The sequence below is a fragment of the Tiliqua scincoides genome, chromosome 2 (assembly GCF_035046505.1).
Source record: "Tiliqua scincoides isolate rTilSci1 chromosome 2, rTilSci1.hap2, whole genome shotgun sequence".
Classification (NCBI taxonomy): domain Eukaryota; kingdom Metazoa; phylum Chordata; class Lepidosauria; order Squamata; family Scincidae; genus Tiliqua; species Tiliqua scincoides.
Window position 1 is genome coordinate 43,981,518 of NC_089822.1, and position 12,158 is coordinate 43,993,675.

General features: G+C 46.5%; 1 protein-coding gene across 1 annotated transcript in view; it reads right to left on the reverse strand.

Annotated features, from left to right (window-relative positions):
* Positions 1-12,158, reverse strand: part of ST8SIA4 (ST8 alpha-N-acetyl-neuraminide alpha-2,8-sialyltransferase 4) — a 97,206-nt gene that overhangs the window by 47,131 nt on the left and 37,917 nt on the right. The gene's annotated exons all lie outside the window — the stretch shown is intronic.

Consider the following 12,158-nt stretch of genomic DNA (forward strand, 5'->3'; position numbering starts at 1 on the left):
CCTTATTCAGTTACAAAGCAAGGTGTTCAACACGGTCCCTCACCAAAGGCTACTAAAAAAAACTCCACAATCAGGGAATTAGAGGACAGGTCCTCTCATGGATTGAGAACTGGTTGAAGGCCAGCAAGCAGAGAGTGGGCGTCAATGGGCAATTTTCACAATGGAGAGAAGTGAAAAGTGGTGTGCCCCAAGGATATGTCCTGGGACCGGCGCTTTTCAGCTTTTTCATAAATGACCTGGAGACAGGGGTGAGCAGTGAGGTTGCAAAGTTTGCAGACGACACCAAACTCTTCCGAGTGGTGAAGACCAGAAGTGATTGTGAGGAGAAGGATCTCTCCAGACTGGCAGAATGGGCAGCAAAATGGCAGATGCGCTTCAATGTCAGTAAGTGTAAAGTCATGCACACTGAGGCAAAAAATCAAAACTTTAGATATAGGCTGATGGGTTCTGAGCTGTCTGTGACAGATCAGGAGAGAGATCTTGGGGTGGTGGTGGACAGGTCGATGAAAGTGTCGACCCAATGTGCGGCGGCAGTGAAGAAGGCCAATTCTATACTTGGGATCATTAGAAAAGGTATTGAGAACAAAACGGCTAATATTATAATGCCGTTGTACAAATCGATGGTAAGGCCACACCTGGAGTATTGTGTCCAGTTCTGGTCGCCGCATCTCAAAAAAGACATAGTGGAAATGGAAAAGGTGCAAAAAAGAGCAACTAAGATGATTACTGGGCTGGGACACCTTCCTTATGAGGAAAGGCTACGGCGTTTGGGCCTCTTCAGCCTAGAAAAGAGATGCTTGAGGGGGGACATGATTGAGACATACAAAATTATGCAGGTGATGGAGAGTGGATAGAGAGATGCTCTTTACACTCTCACATAACACCAGAACCAGGGGACATCCACTAAAATTGAGTGTTGGGAGAGTTAGGACAGACAAAAGAAAATATTTCTTTACTCAGCATGCGGTTGGTCTGTGGAACTCCTTGCCACAGGATGTGGTGATGGCGTCTGGCCTGGGTGCCTTTAAAAGGGGATTGGACAAGTTTCTGGAGGAAAAATCCATTATTGGTTACAAGTCATGATGTGCATGTGCAACATCCTGATTTTAGAAATGGGCTATGTCAGAAGGCCAGATGCAAGGGAGGGCACCAGGATGAGGTCTCTTGTTATCTGGTGTGCTCCCTGGGGCATTTGGTGGGCCACTGTGAGAGACAGGAAGCTGGGCTAGATGGGCCAATGGCCTGATCCAGTGGGGCTGTTCTTATGTTTTTATGAGATAAATGACAACTGAAAGGGTTTGCAGAAATTGGCAGTTCTCTACAATCAAGGCTTCTGAGAAGCACTTTTCATCCAGTGGCACTGGATGGCACTAGTGGTAAGCAGTGGACCCAAAGTGCCACAGTGACCGCAGGACACTGTCCTGCCTAGCCTGACACCACTGGAAGTGCCAATGGCTGGGGTAGTGGTGTATCCATGGTTCAGATGTGGGACTGCAGCTGCCTAACCGTTCAAAAGAGAAACAATTTGGGATGGAAGGTGCAAAACAGGGCCCCAACTGTTGGGGCTCAGTGCATAACTGTGCTGGTACTTGTAACGGTGGCAATGGCAAAAGATAGTACCTGCACAAATTAAAAAATGGAAGAGTCCAGCTTCCAAGCAAGCTTAGAACCTGGCTTGGCCTGAGAGCTGTGGTTTCTGAGAGCTATGGCTTTATTTCTCCTAGTCAATGGGATCAAGAGGAATAACAAGCCAGAGTTTCCAGCAAGGTCAACCAACAGCAACAAGTCTACTGCTGTAAGTCTTCATCTTACATTGTTAATTCCTAATTGCCTATACTTCCTAACAGTACCTCAGTACCAGTACTCTGGAATGCAGCCTCATTAGTCAAACTAGGCACACCTGTTCTAAAGGAAAATTCAGGTTGATCTTCCAGCCCCACCCAGTGACCGAAAGATCCCCTGGAAACTCTCCAGCAGGCACTAATGCAAAAGCATTTAGAGATAAAATAAACCAAGCATTCAGAAAAACCAGGATGATTCAGAAAGCTCTTGGGACAAAACACACAAAATCTGACTCAATGATTTTGAGTCAGAATGAGACACTCAGAGAGATGGAGAGGCGAAGACGAAGAATGAGGACAAGAGAAAGTAACCATGTGCTGCTCTAATGTGAGGTCCTTGAAAGAAGATGCATACTGGCAGCAGCCCACCTCAGATAACTTCTAAGATGTTTATATAACCTGGCTAGGAAATGTCCAACTTAAGCCAAAGCCCTGGGGGCCCAAACTGTTCTCTGTCCTACTAAGAAACATGCACTCCATATGAACGTTTTCACAGAAGCTGCTGATACTGATAACTAGAAATGGCAAAAGCAGAGCTAAGGGAGAAGTGAAACCGCTTCATGTAGGTGTAGGAGATAACAGAGAACGAAGTACTGCCTCCCACCCTCTCTCTCTCTCATGAGGCTTGTTCAGGAGTTAGCCTTCTGTGGAGGCCCAACATACAGAGAGAGTGATAACCGGTCATGCTCTTACACAACTGCAGTTTCTGGTCATGCCCATACAGTTCATGCTTATGGCTTGCCTGCAGAGAGCACTGAATGCATGATGAGTTCTCCTCATAATTAAGAATGTTGGTGTGGCTGCCTGAAGTGGCTGGTGCCGTACAATGAGTGAAAATATTTCCAGGCCAGGCAGGCCGGGGGGGGGGGGGTGGAGGAAAGAAAACAAGAGACGGGGAAGCAAGGAGAAGTGGAAAGATTGGGTCAGAATGAGACACTCAGTGAGATGGAGAGGCGAAGAGGAAGAATGAGGACAAGAGAAAGGTGGAAGGAACTGGCGCTACAGTATGAGGATAGAAGAGTGACAGAAGAGGTCAGGGTTCGCGAAGAAAGGGCACAGAGGGAGCCCACAGAGGCCAGGTGAAGAGGAAAAGGATGAGGAGTGTGGCAGCAAGATTGGACAGAAGAGACAGTAGGAGCCCTGTGACCTGAAGGTGGAAGGAGAGGGACAAAAATGGGCAGGAGAGGCGAAGAGGCCCCATCAACTGCCTCAGTTCTAAGACTGGATAAAGAGAGGATCACCTGGGAAGATCCAGGCCACTGTGGAAAGGAAAGGAGAGACCAAACTCAAAGGCGAAGAGAAGGACCAGAAAGAGACCACTCTTCTAATGACCTCTGGTTAGCATAAGACAGAGGGAAGCAAGAATAAAAAAGGAGGAGGCACCTCTGTGAAATCCAGGATCCCCGGTAATAGATTGAGAGCAAGAAATACTTTCTGGTGCATAGCAAGGCTAGTGTTCCAATGCCTTAGGGTGCAATACTAATCAACTTTCCAGCACCAAGGTGTGGGTAATGCAACTCCAAGGTAAGGGAACAAACACTGCCTTACCTTAAGGAGGCTTCCATGACTCCCCCCCAACTGCAGGATACAACAGATGCCCCACTGGCACAGCTATGCCAGTGCTGGAAAGTTGGTTAGGACTGCACTCTTATTAATCATCCCACACCACTGTCACGGCAATCTCCAGCCCTTACGATGCAGACTTGCCACCCTGGGACCAGACTGAGGGGATGGAGTAGAGTATACCTAGCTAACCAGAATTTTTGATCATGGAAAGAACTCTTTGCCTACATTCAACAACACCTGTCTTGGCAGATGAGTGTTTTGGGGTGGGGTGGGGTTATATTGGGGAAAACATAGTCAGGAGGTGTGCCAGCGCAGGAGGTGTGATTAGCCAGTATGCTCTTAATTGCCTTCATGCATTTGGCTGTCCACGGAGGACTAGTAACCAGGACTAGGTTTAAGCTGGGCATTCTTCCTTTTGACAAACTGAGACAGGCACTGGATTAGTTCACACATACTACACCTCTCTTTGAATACCCTTCTCACTTTGAAGACGTTGATATTTACAAATAGCAGGGGCACAATATCTTCCATAAATATCTGACCCTGGCGCCTGTCAAGTCTTTCAAAGTTGCTTTTGTGGCAAAACGCTTTAGCAGCAGCCCCGTGACATTTTGGAAAGAACTTTGGAACACAGCCATGACGCCTTCATTAAATACGCAGCCCTTTCCCTTCACTAGGAAGGATGAGTTTTAGCTCTCCTTTCGGTACCCAGGTGTCCTTCTCTGAAGAACCATTTTCTAGAGAAAGGTCTCTGAAGTCGTAGCAATTCCCCTCAATCATAATGAAGAGCTCGAAATACAGACATAAATGCAAAATAATCTGAGGCAAAGGTTTGCCAGCTCTGCCCAAAATGAATTTTTTATGCGTTGACTACAGAGCACTGCTATCCCAAGCAATATTTTCTACAAAAAAAGAGAGGAGTACAATGGGGGCAGAGGCCCAGCTGGAGGCTTTGAGCACGACGGTGGCATAAATAATAAACAATTCAATTGTGCGCATTCATGCAGTTTTTTTAAAAGCTGGAAGCCTTATAATAAAATGTAACATAAAGGCAGGCTGAAAAATTAATTCCACTCTGCTCTGTGCATCTAAGCTGAGCAGTCAAGTTCCTCAGAAGGTAAAACAATGCGAGAAGGAAGCACAAATGAACACTTGGTGATCATAGTCCAACATTTGTTTCCTCCAAAACAGTTTAATGGACTCGCTCAGGCTATTAAACAAAAGTGGAGCTGTTTATTTGTCCCTCTCTCAGACTATATCCAGTTGAATTCAGGCTGCTACTTGAAGAGACACTAATGATGTGCCTCTGGTAGAGCTTCATAAAAATCTTCTGTAGTTGTCTTTAAAAAAAATAAATATGACAGTGGATTCATTTCACTGCATTAAAAAGTTTCATAAGAGCCTCTGCGACTTTGCTGACTAGCAGTCTCATCATTAAAGTCCAATTTAAAAAAAAAAAACTTTATCCGTAAATGGAGGTTTTATGCACAGTCCCATTTCAAATAAAGTGAAAGACAGTGAATAAAAAGAAGGGCCAAAGTACATGTTACGTTAAGCACGCCATCCGCGAAGATAGGCTCAGTTTTGTTTTTCTAGTTAGGAACCCTGGCAGCCCTGACCCTGATTGAGATGGTGGAGTACAGGGAGGAGAGTTTTATTGCAATGCGTACATCAGTGGTTCCCAAACTGTGCGCCGCGGCACTCAAAGGTGTCATGGCAAATTCACAGGAGCACACCAGGGCTCTCCAGGGCGCCACCATCTTGAATAATGCAAGAATCATGCAAGATCTCGTGAGATTCAACATGGCAGCACCCCGGAGAGCTGAACAATGGCACCGCCACATCACAGGGCACCATGCAAAGAGAGGGAGGGTTTAGCCCTTCCTGCTCCACCATGTTCTCCAGCAAAGCCCCACCAGTGCTTCTTGCCCCAAGAGGACAAATGGGGGAGGGCGGGAGTAGAAGTGCCTTGTGAGGAAAAGGGTCAAAACCCTTCACTTTGCATAATGGTCCCAGTACAGACTGGACCTGACTGTGCCTACTATTTTTTTTTAAAAGAACACATAGCAATGAAAATATGTATTTAACGTACTGTGTAGTTAGACCCTGATTACCCATCTGTTTTCAGTAGTCGAGATCAAGGATTTCAGTGTCTCACTCTGACCTATAGACCACGGAGAAAGATTGGACACAGAACGCCAACTGCCTACAAGTGACAATTCTGCCATTCCACCTCTCTGACCTAGGCTGGTAACAATGTCACATGCTTCCATTTCACAGCACCGTCCAACCTTCTACAAATTAGGATCTATGGAGCTCGCTTATAGAAGGACCAAGAGACTAATGAGGTTGTAGAAACAGCCTATGCTTGCTATTGGTATGGAAAACATCAGCAGAAAGTTTCAGCAAGCACTACAATCAACACTACCAGCCTGCCAGGTCCATTAACTTTTTTAGTCTAAACAGGAAAACAACTGCAATCCTCTTTTACTCTGGGTAGACCAGTAAGAGAAGGCAGGCTAAGAGAATGTGGTGACCTTTTTAGGACTGGAAGTTAGGGGGAAAGTTTCCTCAGAGTCTAACATTTAAATAACTGAGGTGTGTTCAGGGAGCATGCATGTTGAGCTTGGCTACTGGGAAGTTCCTTTGGCTAGAGCACTTAGGGGTCAAGGGGAGCAAATGCTCAGGGGTACCATACCTGTGGAGGCAGCGTCACTTTCCTCACTCCCCAACACCTTTCTCAGCCCTGTATGGAGGCTGTCAGAGGGCCAAGCAGGCTGCACGCACTCTCCCTGGTCCTCTGAAGGACTTCTAAGGGCTCTGGAGGGTCTTTAAATCCCACTTCTGGTTTTCCTCCTGAAAAGCGGAAGTGATATTTTAGGCCTTCTGGAGCCTTCAGATGCGATGGTTCAGGGGGGGAAGGTGGCATTCTCTTTGGTTGGGTGAGGAATTCTGCGGTCCTGGCCCTGGGCAGCACAGGGGCCAGGATTGCCAGTGGGGTTAGTGCCAGGGCATCTGCACTATCTCAGGGATAGTTTGGAAGCAGTATTTTCAGCCTGGCTCTACAAAATATCTGTAGCCTTTCCTGGACACCTCACCCCACTGTCCAGCAATGTACACTGCTACCCACAAAACAAGCGGGTGGGTAAACTGGAAGAAGATATACCCAACTCTTAACTACTGTGCTTGCCAATCTATCTTCATTTTATCAATGATGCACAGTTCCTTCGGGCATTTGAAACTGCCACAGATAACTGGTGTTATTCAATGAAGGTCATCACTAAATGCTTTTCCACAGCTTTCACTCTTTCTTCATTGAAAAAACAGTGACTCACGGGATACATTAAGCTTCCTTAATTATTTTTTCCTGTATAGGCTAGCATCAATTTTGAGCTCCTTTCATGCTCCTTCTTGCACCTTCACTAAATCTGAAGCACCTCTTAATTCACCATAATTTGCTTATTAGGCAGTAAGTTTTCAGGGTCACGCTGTGGCTCAAAGCAGCCTAAGCTACAGATAACAACAATATAATGCACTTTGTTAGAAGGAGTACTCCTTTATTGTGTCTCTCGGAAGTGCACAGATCATCTTTTCTTCACACTAGGCTGGGTTTATAATAGGATGGAGCAGAACACAACATTGGGCCTGTTCAGGCATTAGATCCCTGGGGAAATCTGCAACCTTGTACGAGACTCTCTTATGCTCACTCACAACACATACACACACCATCACACTCACCGTAGAGAGAAAGCAAATTGTAAGGGCATGAGAAGAGCCCTTTCAGATCAGGCCAAATGCCCACCTAGCCCAGCATCCTCTTTACTTGAGTGGCCACCAAATACATTTGAAAAGCCTGACAAGTTTGAGATGAAGCAAGAGCTGAAGGCAAGAAGGCCATTGCTACGCTACAGCTTGTATTCAGAGGCATGCGGATGCTGCTGAACCTGAAAGTAGCATACAGCTCTCATAACAAGTAGCCAGGGATGGGAAAACCCAGCATGGTTTGACTCGAGTCGAATCTCTGAGTCACGACCCCGACTCGACTTGAAAAAGAATCATAACAGGGGCACATTCTGAGTCTCTGAGTCAACCTTTAGTGACTCTAATGAGCTCAAGTTGAGTCACCCTCCCCAAAAAGCCCACCACAGAAAAAACAGGGCTGCTGTTGGAGTTCTCTTTACTTAACTCTCCTGCTGTCACTGCCCATCTGTAAAGAGGCCAGGAGGGACGGCAAGAGAGAGGGGATGGAAGTGGTAAGAGGATCAAGAAGGAGGATCATGCACAGCAGTTGCAAGGCTTACCAGAATGACCTGATCCTTGCAGCTCTATTCATAAGTAGTCCCACATTTAGCAGGTTATTCAATGAGAGTCCATACCAGCCATGCCATGCAAAATGTGATTGCAATGAACTCCTTCCCTGCTGCCCCTCTCTCCCTGGGCTGAGTCACCCCCTTTAAAAAGCCAGCCATGGGGAAAACAGGGCTCCTGCCAGGCTCTGTGAGAGTTCTCTTAAACTACTCCCCTGCTGCCCCCTTCCATTTGTAAACAGGGTGGGAAGGGGTGGGAGATACTGTGAAAGAGCAGGGACAGATGCAGCAAGAGGGAGTAGGGTCATAAGAAGCAGCTGGGAGGCTTAACAGGACAACCCAATCCTTTGCAGCCCTCCTCAGTAGTAGTCCCACTGCAGCCAGTCATTCAGCGAGGGTCCCCCTCCCCACTAGCCATGCTGTGCAAAGCATGATCGCTATGAACTCCTTCCCTCTCTTTCTCCCTGGGCTTTTCAAGACAATCGGAAGGCAAGAACTCCCTTGGCTCCCCCCTCCTGCCCTCCCTCAGCCAATGGAAATATGAGAATGCCCTCCAATGATCATCCTTTCCTTCCTATCAGAGATGGGAAAAGAGAGCCCAGGCCTGCCTCCCCCCTCCTGTTCACATTAACCCTTTCCTGCCTCCCAGCTGGAACTCCCTGCTGCTTGCCAGTCAGAATTATGGCCCACGAGGTTTTCCATGCAGAGAAAACTAAGCAAACACCCCCAGACACAGGCAGACTTGAGTGAGTGTGCTTGGGGATGAGTTCCGAGTCAGAGAGGCCCTGACTCAAGTCTTTTTCAGTCTTCCAGGCGTGCGACTCATGAATCGCCGAGTCACCCAAAATCATGCATTTTTGCAACTCGAGTTCAAGCCACTAACTAGAGTTCCCCACACTGCTAGCAGCCATTGTCAGACTTGTCAATTGTCGGAATTTGTCTAATCCCCCTTTTAAAGCGATCTAAAGGCTAATCCTATCCAACTGTCCAGCACCGATGAGGTACGGGAACAAACATTCCACTATATTGAGGGGCCTCTGTGACAGTCCCCTAACAGTAGAATGCAGCACACACCCTGTTGGCACAGCTGCATCAGCACTGGAAAGATAGACAGGATTGGGACCTAAGTTACCAATCATTATCAAGTCTTGTTCTATAGCAGGGGTGTCCAAAGTTTTTGGCAGGAAAGCCACATCATCTCTCTGACACTGTGTCGGGGGCCAGGGGAAAAAAAAGAATTAATTTACATTTAAAATTTGAATAAATTTACATAAGTTTACATAAATTAATATACTAGAGGTGCAACTTATATGAATGAATGAAGGTCTTGCAATAGCTCAAGACCTGTAAAAAGCATTGCACAAAGCAAGGCTGGCCTTTCCTTTGCTGCCGCTACTGCATCACAGGCGTGAGACAGCAAGCAGTGGAGGAAGCCCTCATCCCACAGCTCATGCGAGAGGTCATACAGTCGCCCTCATGCTGAGAGCAGCTGTGTCGGGCCAGTGCAGGCTCCAACAAATCTTCGGAGGGCCAGAGGCTCATTGGAGACTGGGGGCTCCCTGAGGGCCGCATTGAGAGGCCTTGAGGGCCACATGTGGCCCCAGGGCCGGGGTTTGGGCACCCCTGTTCTATAGCATGGTGGTCCCACATGCGGCCCGCAAGACCCTTTTTGGCTTCCCACAAAAGACCAGACACAGCCTCCCCACCTCCTCCCGCTTCAGTGACTTTTTGATCTCTCTGCTGTACTATTCAAGTTTGTCCTCTGGATATGGAACAGCGTGGTGGAGGGATCAAAAAGCCCACACCCACCAAAGCTCCGCCACGTGTGTTCCGAGCATATTGAATGATCTGGCAACTCAGAACACGGAAGTAATTAGCAGTGATGTCATCACACCATTGCCAATTACTTCCAAGTCGACGTATCTGAGGGTCACACAGGAGACATGTGGACTGCCCACAGCTGGACTACCTTTTTCTGTAGAGTTCCATACACAGATTAAGAGCTGTGTAAAGAAACACTTGCTTTTCTCTACCCAATTCCACCCCCTCAAAAAAAAAAAAAATCTCTCAGTCAAAACTTCTCAAATCATTTTAAATTCCATTCTCTCCAGAGTGGCAGACTGGTCAGGATGATTATCACATTCAAATAAACATGAAGGTATTATGGTCCAGATCATTGACTTTTTTTTCTCAATCTGGATGGAAAGGAGCTGCATGACAGCTCAAGACTCATAGTGGGTTGGGTCCTCAGAATGTAACTCTTCAACTGACCCCATGTGTGTCACTATTAAGTTTCAATATTCTTTAAAGCTCTAGTTTGCACTTCCCAACATTTACTGAAGATTGCTACAGTCATAATGCCGATCAGCTATTATGGAGATTGCAATATTATTTACTGGTTCAGAGAGCGAGGCTACAGGAGAATAGCTTCTTTTTTTTAATCACTGTTAAGTGCAACTGCTTTAAAAGCACGAAATTCCATACTTTTTTCAACACCATATTATACCCTTTATATTCTCTTCATTTAAATTTCTGAACTGTGTCTTGTTGGTACATTCTACTCAACACAAAAACAAGCACATAAAATGTAGCTGAAGGCAACCAAGATCACCATTACGATAAGGAAATTGTCTCTCTTACCACATCATGCCCAAAAACACATTCACAAGTTCCGATTTCCTTACCCCAAGACCAAAATATGCAAAACGTTGAAACAGTTAAAAGCCCTGATGTGCTCAATTTTAATTTAGTTAAGAGCAGATGGACTGAGAATCCTGGAGACTAGGATTGTGATAGACTCTACCCCCACTATGGTTTGATCCACAGGAGATGAATCCTATTGCGTTTTCCCTTCAGTAAATAGCAATCAAAGTAGGTCCTCATTGATTAAGACTGTGACTGGGGGAATTGTTAACCTCCTATCCTACCATGTTCCTGTTGTGGATTGGGAGCTTGGTATGTGCAATTACCCCTAGGGGGGGAAAAAAAGCTTATATTGGTTCCAAAAGAATCCTGTGCCTGCAAAGGTCATTTTAGGAACAGGAAGATCATACAGATTCTGTTGTACAGATGTATGCACCTTAGCGACGTTTCGGCCAATGCCAGATCACATGCGTGACGACCACCACTGGTCATGTGGTTCTCGCGGAGCGTTCCAAGTCTCCAAAGGCAAGGAAACCTCTGCTCTTCTCACCTCCAGAGGCCCATCTGAGCTTCCAAAAGGCAGCGCACGTCTGCTTCCTGCCTCTGCGAGGCTCAGACTGCGCCAATCGCATGAGAGACGTGATTTCCAGTTTCCTCTGTGAAACCAGAAGTCACATCTCTCATGACATTCCGGCAGTCTGAACTTTGCAGAGGCAGCAAGCAGACGTCGGTAAGTGGCGCACATATGTACAACAATCTATATGATCTTCCTGTTCCTAAAAAGCTTCTGGGAAGCTCAGATGAGCCTCAGGAGGCAGAGGCTTCACATTGCGTCAAGCCTTGCTTGACGACAACAGGGCCGGTCCTTATCTCTGTTGTTAAGCAATACACGACTGCATTTGTGGGAGAGCAAGTTTTTAGTGCTATGCAACTTTATTGTACATTTCCTCAAACATGTGTCTAACGCAATAGTGAATATTGGCTTGAAAGTCATGTGAGGAACACCAACACAGGATGACATCCAAGTTAGGTCAAATCCACAGGTGCTGAACCCACTGATAAGGACGGCCAACTGTACTAAACTGTGTCTTGAAAAGGCAATTGTCGTGTAAACACATGACATCTGGATATAAAAAGAGCATCCCACAGTAGCAATAAGAGTACTTTCTAAATCAGGATGGTCCAACACGTGGTCCTAGGGCCCTTGAAAGCTCCATTGCAGCCACCACTCACCGCCTCCTCCCTCCCACTTCAGTGGCTTTTTGATCTCTCTTCCACACTGTTCCAGCTTCTCCTCTGGAGAAACAGAAGCTGGAACAGTGTGGCAGGGAGATCAGAAATCCCCGCTGCACTCACCGCCACCTCCTAAGCCTGCCGAGCAACTTTGGTGGCTTAGAGCCTGGAAGTAATTGACTGTGATGTCATCATGTCACCACCAATTACTCCGGATCCGTGCACTCAGAGGGTGACACCAAGGGTGTGAGGCCTCCCACCTGTCAGAAGTTGGACCACCTTTTTCTAAATGGACAAAATCCAAGCTTACTGGTCCATTTTTAAAAAAAGATTTTAAACTATCATCCAAGACTCTCTTTCAGCTGGGGTCCTAAATGGATCAATTTTGGCCCAACTCCATTCAACATGACCATCAGGGTAAAGCAATAATACATTCTTCACAAGGTTGCATAAGTCACAGGGTGTTAATATGAGACTACAGAAACTTCATAGATCACATTCAGTTCTTTGGGGAAAAAACCAATTGAATGAGTAAGAAATTCCCCAGTTGATGCCTTTGGCCCTTTGG